Source organism: Pleurodeles waltl, chromosome 8 (assembly GCF_031143425.1).
Source record: "Pleurodeles waltl isolate 20211129_DDA chromosome 8, aPleWal1.hap1.20221129, whole genome shotgun sequence".
NCBI classification, from domain to species: domain Eukaryota; kingdom Metazoa; phylum Chordata; class Amphibia; order Caudata; family Salamandridae; genus Pleurodeles; species Pleurodeles waltl.
Window position 1 is genome coordinate 1144066972 of NC_090447.1, and position 14894 is coordinate 1144081865.

A 14894-nucleotide genomic window follows, 5' to 3' on the forward strand; every position below is an offset into this window, starting at 1 on the left:
TTTGAGAAGTCAACTACAGATGTTGTATCAACAAGCGAATGGGCATATCTGACAAAAACTGTCCCAGAAAGGACACTGATTCGAAAGATTTCCATTTTTTGCTTGAAGATCCCCCATGGAATGATAAATGAACAACGAAATGGTTAACAGTGAATAGTTTTCCTAATGAAGAAGTGAACTTTTGCTCTGAATATTGAAAGGCTGATTTTTCTTAAAATTCAGTTTTTATATAGGTTCAGAATACTTTTAAACCACTTGATTACTTGGATTACTTTTCGCTTACCTTTTTTTGCTTTGTAAATCAAATAGATTTTGAAAAAAAAAGAACTGGAGAAGATGCCTGAAAGAAAAGAAAGGTGTGGCTTGGCTTGGCTTGGCTTGGCAAACAGTTTTTAAAATTCTTAATTGGTCCTAATAATTGGTGTGCTGATACATTTATATCGTCCTGCTGAATATCTTTCAGTTCAAAATGGCTAAATGTTCTAGTATGATATGGATAGTAAATATCATAAGTTAGATTATAATGATAGTTATAGGGACTATTTTGGAGAAACTTCTAATGTAGATTCACCAAAGACTTACAGGGAGGGGCATAATGAACTTATCTGATTGTTATGTTTGTACTTATTTGCCTACTTATGTTATATACAGTGTGACGTACGTTCAATTGCCCTTATCATATCCATTGTCCTGGTCTATGAATTACTCTTTGGTGATGCACCAAAATTATTTATTAGAAAGTTCTGTTGATTATAATTTGTCCCATAATCATTTACTAAATATTAGAGGTTTTGAGAGATCTGAACTTTTTAGAACTGCTTTTAAGTATCATAGTGTTAACATTGGTAGTACTAACATGCAGCGTGTATGCAGACAGACTGAAGTTGAGACGCTGTGAATATGGACGGTTTACAACACATCCATCGGTGCTGATGGGCTGAAGCAGTGATGTTGGTCCAGATGATACAGGATACACACAGTGACCTGACAATGGCTTGACTAGTCACCTGGGGCTACTAATTTGCCACAATTTATAGGCTCCCCTCATGCCTTGGTGGGTCGGAGGACCTACAAAGGCAGAACTAAAAGAACCAATGGCTTACACAGGCTGGCAGCAGCTCTCAGGGGATGGAGACTGGTCCTACTGAAGAGAGGCATGGATTCCCAAACAGCAGATGGGTTAGAATAGGCCTATCCACTTTAACATTTGGGTCTCTCCCTCTCGCTCTCTACTAATCACTCTTAAGGGTCTCTCTGCCATTAGCTTTGCTGAGATACCATTGCTCTCATATGGAGTGCTTGCCGTGACCAAGAAATATGCTTCAAAGGTGGTGTTGTCTAGTGGTAATTTCCGCCCAGGTGGTAGTGAGATACTGATGTGACTCCCACATAATAGTGAGAGAAAGAGTAAAGTAGACTACATCTCCTGTATACTCTGATTGATCTCATCAATAGCTATGGTCCCTCTCTAGCTTTTATTATTACTACTACAGAGATTCTATGAGGTTGGTTTGTTATTGCTGGCAATCAGTAATTTACCATTGGTACAATAAGTAAAAAGTTTGACCAGGCTTTTCCAATGAGTATCTTGTTATCTGCTAGTAGCTCTCTAGCACTTTTGAGTGTGCAGCCTGGTCAACTAAATTAGAACGTTTGGCTGCTTGAATTAATACATTTACACTACAATTGGAAAGCCTTTATTTGAGACAAATATGTGTGCATTTTCATAACTTATGAGCTGAAGAACAATGGTTAGATTTCCAAAATATTTAAAGATGATATTTGAATAATAAATTAATAGGGAGATGTATTATCATTACTTTGGTGCCAAGAGTTTTGAAGATATGGCCGGTATGTATTCCCCACACAGAGGCATTCCAAATTGAGATAGCCTTTTTACACTACAACTAGCAACCCTGCAGCAAGGTAATCACTGCTGATAATCTTGCATCTCGCAGCCACTCATGTCATCTTGTCTGATGTGGTTGCTATTAAGACACTAATAATTTTAGTAACTCATGATGTTTTTCATTCAACATAAGTAGCTCTTAGTGCAGAAAAGATTAGAGCCCCGTGGCTCTGGACAAATATGCTTCCATCAGATCATCAATCAGACAGCAATTAAGAGACTTCAAGTGAATCCCCTTCTTTTCACGTTAATGATGCTAATGGAAGAGGCTCTCTCTTAGGAAAGTGATCTAGCAATCTTGATAAAATGAAGCACATTTCTTTCATTAAAGACTGGAGATATCAAACAGAGATAGCACAAACAGAGATGGCACAACAAAAGCAGGGCTATCTGATGTCACAAATTAGGCCCTTCATGTATGTCTTGCGCTGTTTCTCGTACCTGAAGACCCACGGTCCCTCCTACAGATATCTCAAGACACAGAGTAACACTCTTGTAAAAATAATATGTGTGTCATCGGTACTGACAACTGGGTCAAGACTGTTTTCAAACCAAAAAGTTTCTCGACCAGCTGGAGGCAGTGCCTCTGAACCCTTTGCTAAAGTTACTGTTTATATTTGAATTATTTTAATGTAATTTGCTGGGCGAGTTGAGTTGTGGGCTTTGTCCATAAAAGGTGGACTACCAAAAGTATAATTTCTTCAATAATCATTTATCATTTAGGAATAAGAAACACGTGGGGGGGGGTAAAATAGTTAAATAACAATGATGTTTGGAAATAGGAGCCCCTGGGATACGCTTTCACGGTGCAATGCATGAAATGTTAAGCAGCTAGGAGACTTAATTATATCATTTTTTATAAACCACAATCCTGATTGTTTCTGTTTGTATGAAAGCAGTGATGGAAGTGCATCACTCTGCACTTGAACACGGGGCGGAAGGCTGGGCTGAACCACATCTCCCAGCTCAACCAGAGGGAGGAGGCCGCCCACAACGCTCCGACGCGCCAAAGGCACCATAATTGGGACTCGCGAATCCGCTGCGCGCATCACTCTGCACTTGGACACGGGGCAGAAGGCTGGGCTGAACCTCACCTCCCAGCTCAACCAGAGGGAGGAGGCCGCCCACAAAGTTCCGAAATGCCAAAGGCGACATAATTGGGACTCGCGCTTCAGCTGTGCGCATCACTCTGCACTTGGACACGGGGCAAGGGGCTGGGCTGAACAACACCTCCCAGTTCAACCAGAGGGAGGAGGCCGCCCGCAACGCTCTGACGTGCCAAAGGCGCCATAATTGGGACTCACGCTTCCTCTGCACGCATCACTCTGCACTTGGACACGGGGCGGAAGGCTGGGCTGAACCTCACCTCCCAGCTCAACCAGAGGAAGGAGGCCGCCCACAATGTTCCGATGCGCAAAAGGCGCCATAATTGGGACTCGCGCTTCCGCTGCACGCATCACTCTGCACTTGGACACGGAAGGTTGGGCTGAACCACACCGCCCAGTTAAAAAAGAGGGAGGAGGCCGTCCACAACGCTCCGATGCGCAAAAGGCGCCATAATTGGGACTCGCGCTTCCGCTGTGCACATCACTCTGCATTTGGACACTGGGGCGGAAGGCTGGGCTGAACCACACTTCCAAGCTCAACCAGAGGGAGGAAGCAGCCCACAACGCTCCGACGCTCCAAAGGCGCCATAATTGGGACTCGCGCTTCCGCTGTGCACATCACTCTGCACTAGGACAAGGGGGCGGAAGGCTGGGCTGAACCACACCTCCCAGCTCAACCAGAGGGAGGAGGCCGCCCACAACGCTCTGCTGCGTCAAAGGCACCATAATTGGGACTCGCGCTTCCGCTGTGCACATCACTCTGCACTAGGACACGGGGGCGGAAGGCTGGGCTGAACCACACCTCCCAGCTCAACCAGAGGGAGGAGGCCGCCCACAACGCTCTGCTGCGTCAAAGGCACCATAATTGGGATTTGCGCTTCCGCTGCACGGAATGCGCACAGGCGCATGCCCAGGCGAATACCAGGCCAAGAGAGGGCCCGTCTGCGCCCGTCAGCGGCCGACAGAGGCTGGGCTGGGCCCACCCTCTTGGTTTTTACTCTTATGTTTTATACTTTCCTGTTAATTAGCATGTAGTGTGACAAGGATAGAACTGCAATTAGGCCAGAATTAACACCATAAACTCAGGATTTGGGAACAAAGCCATCGATAGCATACAACTACTTAAGGAGGCGGTAAATATACAACCTTATCATGGGTAAGAGGAAGATGGGGGGGCCAGATGGTAGACACGGAACCCGGCCACACAGCAATTGACTCCTGCCTAGTAATAGTGGTAGGGGTCATCGCAAAAGAAATCGACCTCGCACAAAGATGCTTATCCCTGGGGACAGCAGGATTGGGAGATGCGATAGAGGGAACTCTAGCACCACATGAATATACACCAGTCATCCACCCCTCAGCTGACAAAGTGGCTCTGATGAATGGAGATTCCCTGATAGAGCCAATGACCTGCCAATGAGCCCCCACAAGTAAAAACTCCACATATCCAAGCCAGCCACCCATTATAAAAAGAAAGAAACGATCCAGAAGGTGAGCTGATAGCACCTGGGTCCTATCATGGGTGAAAATATGGTATCTAGATTTAAAAGATCTCACCCTCTCCTCGATGATCTGCTAAACCTATCCTTACTATACTGGATAAATTGGAGAAGGAGGTGGGAAAAATTCTGGAGATCTGCCAGAAACCCCCCTGCCAACACTGCCCCCTAACCATAAGAACCCTGTGTACAGAATACTACTCCTAGTGTGCCAGGCGACTCACATGTTTCACAAGGCACAGATACATTAGATTTGCAAGGAACTGTATTGGGCACTAACCCTGGGGCCCCTATACAAGGGCAAGTAAGGGAGGCCCTAAATACAGTCCATCCTAGACAACCAAGGGTGGCCCAAAATATTGATCATTGTAGTGCGTGGCCTCTAAGAACAGACAACTGGGATCCGCTCCAGATGACCCACAATTGATACCAGCACATGCAGCTCCAGGACACTTTTCCTCGAACCACCTGAAAAATAGCTCCGCCCACCTACATACAAGAAAAGAACTGTCTATTGTTACTTTACCCCCTGAGTCCTGTCCCTATGTAATTATCATGGCCAAAGTCCCTCCTCTACGGTCTGATCAGAGTGAGCAACAAGGTGACCTGAAGAACAAGGTTATGCATTGGTTTGCGCAGAACAATATTTTCTCAATTAATGATGCCCACCAGATAATCCTAACCCGGAGAGTAGGGTGGGTGGGTGGTCCCCCTAGGGAAAGATCATGGGGGAGATTGTGTAATTATTAACTTCAGAAGCCTCTCAATGGTAAGGGATATCCTGTACAGGGCCTCTTTTCGCCCCCAATATAGAAGCTTCCCGGAACTGCTCCCGCTAGGTGTATTTTATAAACATTTGCAACCTGGCCAGTCAGGATGTAGAACCATGCCCTGTATGCTGCCACAGTCTATATTGACATACCCAGGCCCCGATTTCACACATAATGCACACTCTACTACCCTGTTACTAATAAGCAATAAATATCAGATATTAAGTTCACTGTCAGATAATGACTGACTGGTAAGCGAGGGGTCTGTAGCCTGTGAGAGGACGAGACCAAGGGTAAAGGAAACAACCAAACATAAGATGGATACAAGCCCGAATAGGCTATTATTAGTCCAGCAGGACAAGGATAATATGGACATTAGGGATATAACACACAATGGGGATGGGGAACCAACCGAGGTAGCTGCAAATGCAGTAAGTTACGGCAGAGAAGAATCATGGTGTCAGGAACCTTTCAATAATACCATCGGGCACCATTATCTTGCTACATGGAAAGTGCAGGGCCTACATGGCAAAACTGTGACAGAAGAGTGGGATTCATTAATCAGTAAGCTAGATGTGCTTTGCATCCAAGAAATCTGGTGTATCTCACCTGCCTATGTGCATGGATTTACCTCACACTCACTGCCAGCCACACCATCACCATCTGTGAGGGCTGGGGGGGGGTGGATTCTGGTGCTTATTTTTAATAAACTCCCTTTAGTGGTTAAAAAGACTTTTATGGAGACCACACACTTTCAAATCTTGTTGCTTAAACACAAGAATAAGGTAGATATGGTCATAATTAACTACTATAATAACATCTTTGATGCCACCCGATGTATGGTTGCCCACGCCTTGAACCAAAGCCTAAACAAGTTTCTAAAATTCATTAGCTCCAATCCCATTATTATTTGGGCCGGGGAATTTAAATATCCAGCCATGCACATGCACCTCCCCTCGGTCCTGTGGATTTACTACCCCCTATGGGACAGGATTTTGGGCCGGATGTATCAAGCTTTTTTGCATTTGCAAACGGTGCAAATGGCCGTTTGCGAATGCAAAAATGCCTTTCATTATGTAAGAAAGGCATTCGCTATGCAATTTTAAGGAATCGCTAAAATAGCGATTCCTTAAAATTGCGAGTCGTTTAGAGAATCGCAAATTGTGATTCTCTGAATAAGAGATCGCAAATAAGGAATCCTAATTTGCGATTTCTTAAGCACATGTATCAAGCTTTTCCTTAATGCGAATTGGGCATTAAGGAATCGCAATTACCACCAAGTAAAACTTGATGGTAACCATGTGCAAATTTTAAAAATGCATTAAAAATGCTTTTTTTAAATTTACATGTAACGCACACATGCCCCTTTGGCATGTGTGCGCCTTACATGTCCTGAAACATTTTTTGGGGTGCAGCAGAGGGGCGTTAGGCCCCCAGCACCCTGGGGTTTTGCATTTTCCTAAACTGCGAATTCCAGTTAGGAATTTGCAATTTGGGAAATGCAAAAATGGTGTGAATGGGCTCAGAATCGCTATTTGCGATTCAGTAATAGCATTTGTGATTTTTAAGAAATCGCTATTACAGAATCGCAAATATGATACATACCTTTGTGCGAATCAGAAATAGCGATTTCTTAAAAATCGCTATTAGAGAATCGCAAGGTGGTTTCTTCATACATCCGGCCCTTTATCTTTTTTGTGTATGGAGAAGCCCTTAATTTGATGTTGTCCACTTATGACCTAATGCTTATGGAACGTAAGCATGGTGTTTCTGACGAAAATATTTGACTCATAGGAGCCCCAACTCAACTTCCGTTATAGACCACATTATTCTGTCATCCTTTGCACTAAATGGCAGTGACACACCCTATACTGTGTTGACCCTTCTTAGTGATCATGATCCGATTATCCTCCCTACGTCCTTTTAGGGGCCAAGAGATGTGTTTTATACTACCCCGAATCGGATCGAAGTGCACAGAACCACAGGAGTGAGACGGAAATAGGAAGACATTGTGCCTGCTGATATTCTGCGGGATGTTATACGTGGCTGCCAGCATGAAGTTAGTTATTGTTTACAGGAGATTATTGAGGTTCCCATGTTATTAAAATGTTTTGGGACTATTACCGCCTATATACAGGGGCTGCTGACCTACAGCCCACAACATAGACGACCTTTGCATAAAAAGGGGTGGTTCGACAAGGCCTGCACGAAAGCTAGGAGGAATCTTAAACTAGCCCTGCAATCATCCCCTAGAGACCCGATAGTAATTAAGTCCCTCAGAATAAAATACAAGACGACGCAGGAACAAAGGAAAAAGGAAATAAGGAAAGAGGCATGGTCCAAATTAGCCCTGGCGACAGAGACTAATAATACCAAACTGTTTTGGGAAACCATTAATGCCCCCTTTCTTTCATATTGGATGCCATCAGATCTGGGATCCAGTGTAGACTGTGCAACATGGGTGGCCTATTACTCAGAGGTTTTCAAGGAAGGGACTGGGTTGATACATATAATCGGGCATAACGAGCAGGGCCAACCTAACTTTTTAGAGATCACTACAGATGAGGTTCACTCTGCTATCCTAGCTGGAGCTGAAGGTAAGGCCCCAGGACCAGATGGTGTTCCAGTGGATGTCTTTAAACATAACATCTGTTTTTGGGTACTAATTTTGACAAGAATTTTCAACTTGGCCTTATCTGGCGATACCCTGTGGACATGGTACACCATCCATCATTATACCAATTTATAAGAAGGGAGATAAGACCGACCCTAAAAACTATCAACCTATTTCTCTGCTTGACTCCTCTTTGTAAACATGTAGTAGAATAATATTTGAAAGACTAAATGACTGGGTCGTAGAAAATAACATCTTATCACTGGTTCAGTTTGGTTTTAGGAAAGACCTAGGAACCATAGAGCAATGTGTTAACCTAGACCTAATTATAGGAAAGTATACCAAGGCAAAGAAGGGTGCTCTATATTTATGCTTTGCAGACCTCAGTTGAACACGCTCTTTTATGGTCTACCCTAATTGGGTTAGTTGCCCCCAGGTATATCATCAATTTCTTGGCTTTCCTGTATAGCGATCTGACATGCAAAGTCCGATTTGGCCAACTTGGAGAATGCACCACCCCTTTTAAGACAGGTAGAGGTATCAGCCAAGGATGCGTCCATGCCCCACTACTGTTTTCTCTATACATTAATGGGGTAGATAAGCATTTGCAGGGTTTCCAGGCTGATCCCCCTTACGTGGCCGGACGCCCAGTGCCCGCCCTACTTTATGCAGACGATGTTGTCCTGATGTCAAGAACACCCAGGGTGCTCCAGAAGTTCATGTGCAGATTTGAACAGTTTATGTCATCTACGAATATGATAATCAATAAATCCAAAACATTTACTATGGCTTGTGGCAAGAAGGTAAAGAAATGCAGAAGCTTTTACATTCAGAATATGGAGATTAGTACTGTTAACTGCTTTAACTATCTGGTGGTATTATTCTCTAGCAACGGTAAGTGGGACCAGCTGAATTGTTCGGGTAGGAACAAACTTAGAAGAAACTCAGGTGCTATATTCAGATTTGCTAGTAAACTAGAGAGTCGCCCCATAGGCACCATGTTGGATATTTACAGGGCTAAAGTTGTCTCCACGGTTGCGTATGGTGCCGGGGTGTGGGGCTACACCAAAATTGCTCGCCTACAATTAGAGGAGAATTGCTTCCTAAAACGTATGTTATGTCTACCCACATCAGCCTCTAATTGGATTACGCATCAAGAAATGGGTTTACAATACTTGGAAGATGTGCTACAGGTGAGACCCCTGCTTTTATGGCATAGTACATGGTCTAAGGAAGCCACTGGTTTTACTAAAGATCTTATACTAGACTGTATGAAACTGGATAATGCCATGTGTATACCCTTTATAGCTTTTATTGAACCCTCTTTAAATCTTTTTATAACAGGTCTATAAAACTTAATCCAGAGGAACTACTGTCATTTTCAAAAAAATCTATCAAGGACACTTTTAGGAAATTTAAGGCGGATGCAAGGAAGCTAACCAAATGTACTGAAACCACTATTGGTTCTTACCTGTCATACCCTTTGGATGTAAGTAGATTTGGCTATCTTTCCATGGTCACTAACATGCAGCACAGGTCTGTGTTAATTAGACTAAGACTGGGTATTGCTCACCACCTAGTAGCATTGACCTTTAGAATCAGACAGATGCCCATATGGTGCAGATAGCAAACAAAGCACCCTGCATTTCGCCCTATTCTGTAAATTCTATGAACACCTTAGAATCACCTATCTTAAACCACTTTTTAATGCACTTAATAGAAGAACTCATCAGGAAGCATTGATACTCCTGTTAGCCTTGGACTCCCCGAATGTATGCTGCAGGGTGGCAAACTATATCATAAAAGCATTTCATGTCAGGAAAAGTCTTACTGCTCTCTAAAATTTGTTTTATGTATCAATTATATTTTAACTATTTAAATTTCCTTTATTTCCATCTTTTTAAGAGCTCACTGTTTCGTGTTTTATTGCCTTACTGTCTAGTATTATGCACTTTTATGGCTTACTTTTGGTATAGCCGAATAAAGATTATAAACTGAACTGAGTTGGACCCAGATGGTTGCTGCGCAGTGGTCACAGGTATATGTGGTCTCTGAAACCTTGCAGTTCTCTGTTTATAACCAGCTGAAGCTACTAAATAAAGTACTCAAAATTAAGTGGCTTGATAGCTATTGCACCTTACTCCAACCATAGAATAATAAAGAACATTTTAATGTAGTAATTATGTCACCCTTGCTAGGCCAGTTATAGGTAAAGGGGTGAAACTCAGACCTTCAGTACTGTCAACATTGGTGAATGCAATGAGCTTGAGGGATATGTGGGATATGTAAAGAAAGGAAAACAGAACTGACAAAACGCTCTTTTCACTCTGGGGTGCACAATACTCTTTCTCATACAGACTATTTCCTCTTAACTACTGCTGGAAATCTTATGATCAAAATCAACACCTTTTTAGGTCGAGCCGAGTAACCTATCTGTGGGCTTTAACCACGCCCACCACATGCCCCTCACTATCACTCGTTCATGAGCTTGCCTTTCAAAAATCCTATATCATTGGTAAATGCTTCATGTTTGTCTCTCCTTGGAGCGGTTTTGTTACCGCCTTGGCCATCAACCCTGTTAAATGGATAATAGCACGTTTGCCCATACGTTTGACTGGGAGCGAACTTCTTTTTCCTTCTGTGTCTCTCCTTCGCTTAGTCCCGAACTCATTCAGATTTCTTCAGAGGACAAGAACTTTAGGATAGTTTATGGTCAGATGTGTGACATGTATTTGATCCAAAGAAAAGGCAAGGCTACCATTTATTCTTTCTCACATCACGCCATTTCCCTCCTACATATGGGAACAAATATATTAACTAAAGTGCTTGCGAGCACACTCCTGCTCTCCATTTCAACCCTGATTAACCCAGATCAGTCTACGTAAATTTTTCACAAGTCAACGAATCTGAGCCATCAACATGCCTATCTTGGTAGGGTGAATTCTACTGATGACTCGTTATCTCCATTGTTCAAGGCATTCAGTTCAATAGAATAGCATTTCCTTTTTCAGGGCTTTTGAGAAGATTGGTTTTAGTCCAATATTCCTGCCCGGGTTTAAATCCTTATATAGAGACACCACAGCTGCAGTTAAATTAAATGGAGTTCTATCCAGGGTGTTAACTCTAGGTATGGGTTTGTCAGGGCTGCCCCGCCCCACCCCACTGATATTTCCATTGGCATGAATTATTAGCATGATAGATAGGAATTTATCCTTCGTTTAAGGACTTTTATTACAGGGTGTTAAAGACACCACTGACAGCACGAAGTTCAATACATTTTTTTCCACTTGAAAACAGATGTTTTACATGAATGGACAACACAACGCGGGCACTGGGTAGGTGGGTTATAGTGTACGCAGAGTCAGATTGAGGTGGGGGGGGAGCTTACGGTTTCAAGCATTGGAGACAGTGCCCATGGCAGAGGGCGAGTGGGGAAACACATCTCACATACAAATTTGAAACTCGAAAATGCACCATGGAGTGGATGGCTTGAGCATCCACATACTTTCATGGAATGATAATGGCCTATGCAACAGAGTAAAACGTGAGATTATGCTGAAGGCTCTGACCAGACATGACCTAGACATTACCTTGTTACAGGAAACTCATCTGGTAGGGAACAATGAGGGTTTCTCACTTGAGGTAGATATTGGCTATTGGTTCATGCTGGGTTTTTTGCGGGCTCCAGGGGTGTGTGGATACTGGTCCACAAGTCCATTCCATTGCAGGTCACCAAATTTGGGAAGGCAACAGATGAATGCAGTACAGCGGGCCAGTATATGTTGGAATGGAGTAAATTTGGCGATAACTTTGTGGTGTTTACCACCAGGCTTTCAGACGGTTGGGTTGAAAAAGCTGGGGGAATGGATAACTAAAAATCCCAGATGCACTCTTGTTAGGAAGACACCTCAACTTCACTGCACAGAGTAATCTAGATCGGGTGTCCCGGTTGGATAGAACTACTAGAACCGATATGAACCTGGGTGTATTTGTGGAGGTAAAGGGGATGGGAGACCTTTGGTGGGTGGAGCGGCTGAGGCAATACTCGTATGCTTCTAATTCCATTAAATCAATATCTGCAAAACACCATGTTAGAAATTGAGTTTCTGGTTGGCAGAGGTATGTACCCACCCTGAGAGCTTTGTTGCCCTTGGTCTGGGGATTCCAAGCCCCAGTCTGCATTGCTACGAGGAGGTGGTGACGGGATTGCCACTTTCCGCTACCGCCGCCGTAGCACTATATAGCGCCTGAGGTAATCCCATGGCACGGGATGCTGAGAGCTTTGTTGCCCTTGGTCTAGGGACTCCAAGCCCCAGTATGCATTGCCAAGAAGAGAAGGGGCCAAGACTGCTGCTTCCCACCAGCGTAGTGCTCTATGGTGCCTGAGGTCATCCCACGGCACAGGACGCGCCTGGGAAAAGCGTGAGCCAAGGGAAGCCCATCCTGAGCTCATCAGTGCCAGGAGGAGACAGGGCAGAACCACCCCTCCCTGGCTCTTGGCCCCAGGTTCCACAGTTCCTGCACACTTGGAAATTGAAGGTACAACAGCCTTTAACTAGTCCATCTTATTGTGGTACAAGAATGGGGAAACAGAAGGCACAAATTAACCCTGTTGGTACGGCTACTCAACCGAAACTTCCCAAGCATGCAATACATGCAACACTGAACTGCGTAACAAGTGAGACTGATAATTTAATTGAAGAGGTCGAGACCATTTTAAAAAACAAAGACAAGAATGGAGAGAAAGTCGTCCAAGGGGAGAAGGTTCATGATTTATTTCTTGATAACATGGCGCACCTTCCTATACTGGATCCACAAAATAATACTATCTCCACCTTTGTCTCGGGGGGGCGATTCGCAAGTTCATACTAGTGCTGAATGTTCTATGGGTATGCCCGCTTGCAGGAGGATTCTGCCCCAGTTTCCCACACGCAGACTATTCCCGCACCTCCCATACTGCTCCCACCCACTCCTCTTACTCTGGACCCTTCCTTGCTAGATGAAGCGCATATTATCGGGTGTGGTCAAGACTCTTAGTAATTTGCCAGGAATCGTAGTAGCCTCGTCACAGCAGTCTTGTAACAAACAGAGTTTACCAGCTCCACAGGTTCTCAGGGGTACGTAGAGACCATTTGCTACCCTTGAAGATCCTGCTTCCTCTCATCGACCAGTTACTCTAAGTAACCATTGGAATCAACATAGTAGTTGGATATATATTCTGTAAATAGAGCTGTCTCTTTTCCATCTGCTCTCTCTATGTTATAGAATGTTCAAACCCCATCTATTGCCAGGATTGAGTGATTCAGTCAATGGGATTTGTAATGATAATTTTTCTGCCCCGTCTGGAATATTCTCTACAAGGTGAATGCAAAGGAGCGGTCTCTCTGGAACAGGCCATCCAGTCTTCATTGTAAAAGTTCCAAAACTACTCCCCACCTATTGAAATATACAAGATTCAAGCCTGTGGCCCAGTCTTGAATGGGGCGGATTTGTGGTGACATTGTAATCTTAACACACTTGATAAGGCTGAAAATGCCATTATAAAAACTCTGTTGTAACTTCCCACAAATGCCCTGACCCTGCCTATAAAATTTGACCTAAACCTCAGATCAATCTCACATTGCTGCATTGAGGCATATTCAATACTGCATCAGGCTTTGGACAACTGAAGAGTTGGCCCCTATAGGTATTGTATTAGATATTTATTAATTAATTGGGCAAACAGTTAGCAAAAGTCCCAGTCTGTTACACATAAAAACCTGGCTAATAAAGCTTGGTTTGTATAACTATTGGCTATATCCCATTGCATTGTCAAGAGATGACAATGTTATGATGATTTAGGGGAGAGAGCATAAGCACTTTAGCACTGGTAAGTGCACAGAATCCTAAAACCAGCAAAAATGTGGTCAGAAAAGTGGAGGAGGTAGGCAAAAAGTTGGGGGGAGGGGGAAGACCACCCTACGGATACAGTTATAACATACCCCCATTAAGGCTCCCAATTGTTTTTTTGTTTTTTTTATATGGTTGACAAGGTTACCCAACTGCTTTTGTGGGACGGAGGGATACCCAGGATCACTCTTTCCATGTTGAACAGGAAGCGGTGGGAAGATGGTATAGCATTACCAAACTTACAGCTCTATTACTGGGTGACCTAGCTGGCAGTCATTAACGACTGTCTTTGAGAGCCAGCAAGTACCCTCCCTGCTAGCAGACAAAAAGATCATGGACCTTGGGGGTGGAGGGATTGTTGTTTGTCAGTTATACAGTGTGTGGGGGAGGGCCCCTCCCTAATCTGACAGCTAAAATCATTAGGACATGGAAAAGAGAAATAAAGGCAAGGGGTTGGAATGATAAATTAACGCTGGGGTCCTCCCTATGGGAGAAAGAGGCCCTCAGAGATCTGCGAGCTCATGAGCATTTCCAGGAAGGGGGATTATCTGGAGAGACAACAAAATAATACTGTTCCCTACACTGCAAGAACAATATGATTTAATGGGGAATCTGTATCTTTAATACCTGCAGAAGAACCAAACATATCCTGCAGGAACATGAGGAGTAGTTACAAGATACGGCTGAAGAGACACACCTGTGATATTGGGTTCTGGTGGCTCCATTGATCAAACACTTAGTCTCACAAACCTACACCACACTGGTTACCAATAGTCTTCCAAGACCTGGGTGATGAGGCGTGGGAGATGACCTGCAGGTACCCAAGGGAAGCAGCCATACATATAGGTTTACATCTTACTAAGGTCCAACAATGGATAAACATATTGGTAAGGCGTGCATGGGACCAAAGGGAGGGGTGCAGATATTTGAGTTGAGCAGTGCATCGGCTGGTGCCCAGTTTTTAAATCCAAGATTTCCAATAGTCGGCAATGGAGAGAAGTTGGATATAAAAATGACTCACAGGAACTTCAAGAAAATGCAAAAATGTAACTTTTAGAAAAGAAAACACTAAATTGAGAGTGCGGATATTCCCTGTATTTATTTCGA

At 43.8% G+C, this 14894-nt stretch overlaps 1 protein-coding gene across 1 annotated transcript in view; it reads right to left on the minus strand.

The window, feature by feature from the left end:
* CDADC1 (cytidine and dCMP deaminase domain containing 1) overlaps positions 1-14894 on the minus strand; it is a 403840-nt gene that overhangs the window by 188487 nt on the left and 200459 nt on the right. The gene's annotated exons all lie outside the window — the stretch shown is intronic.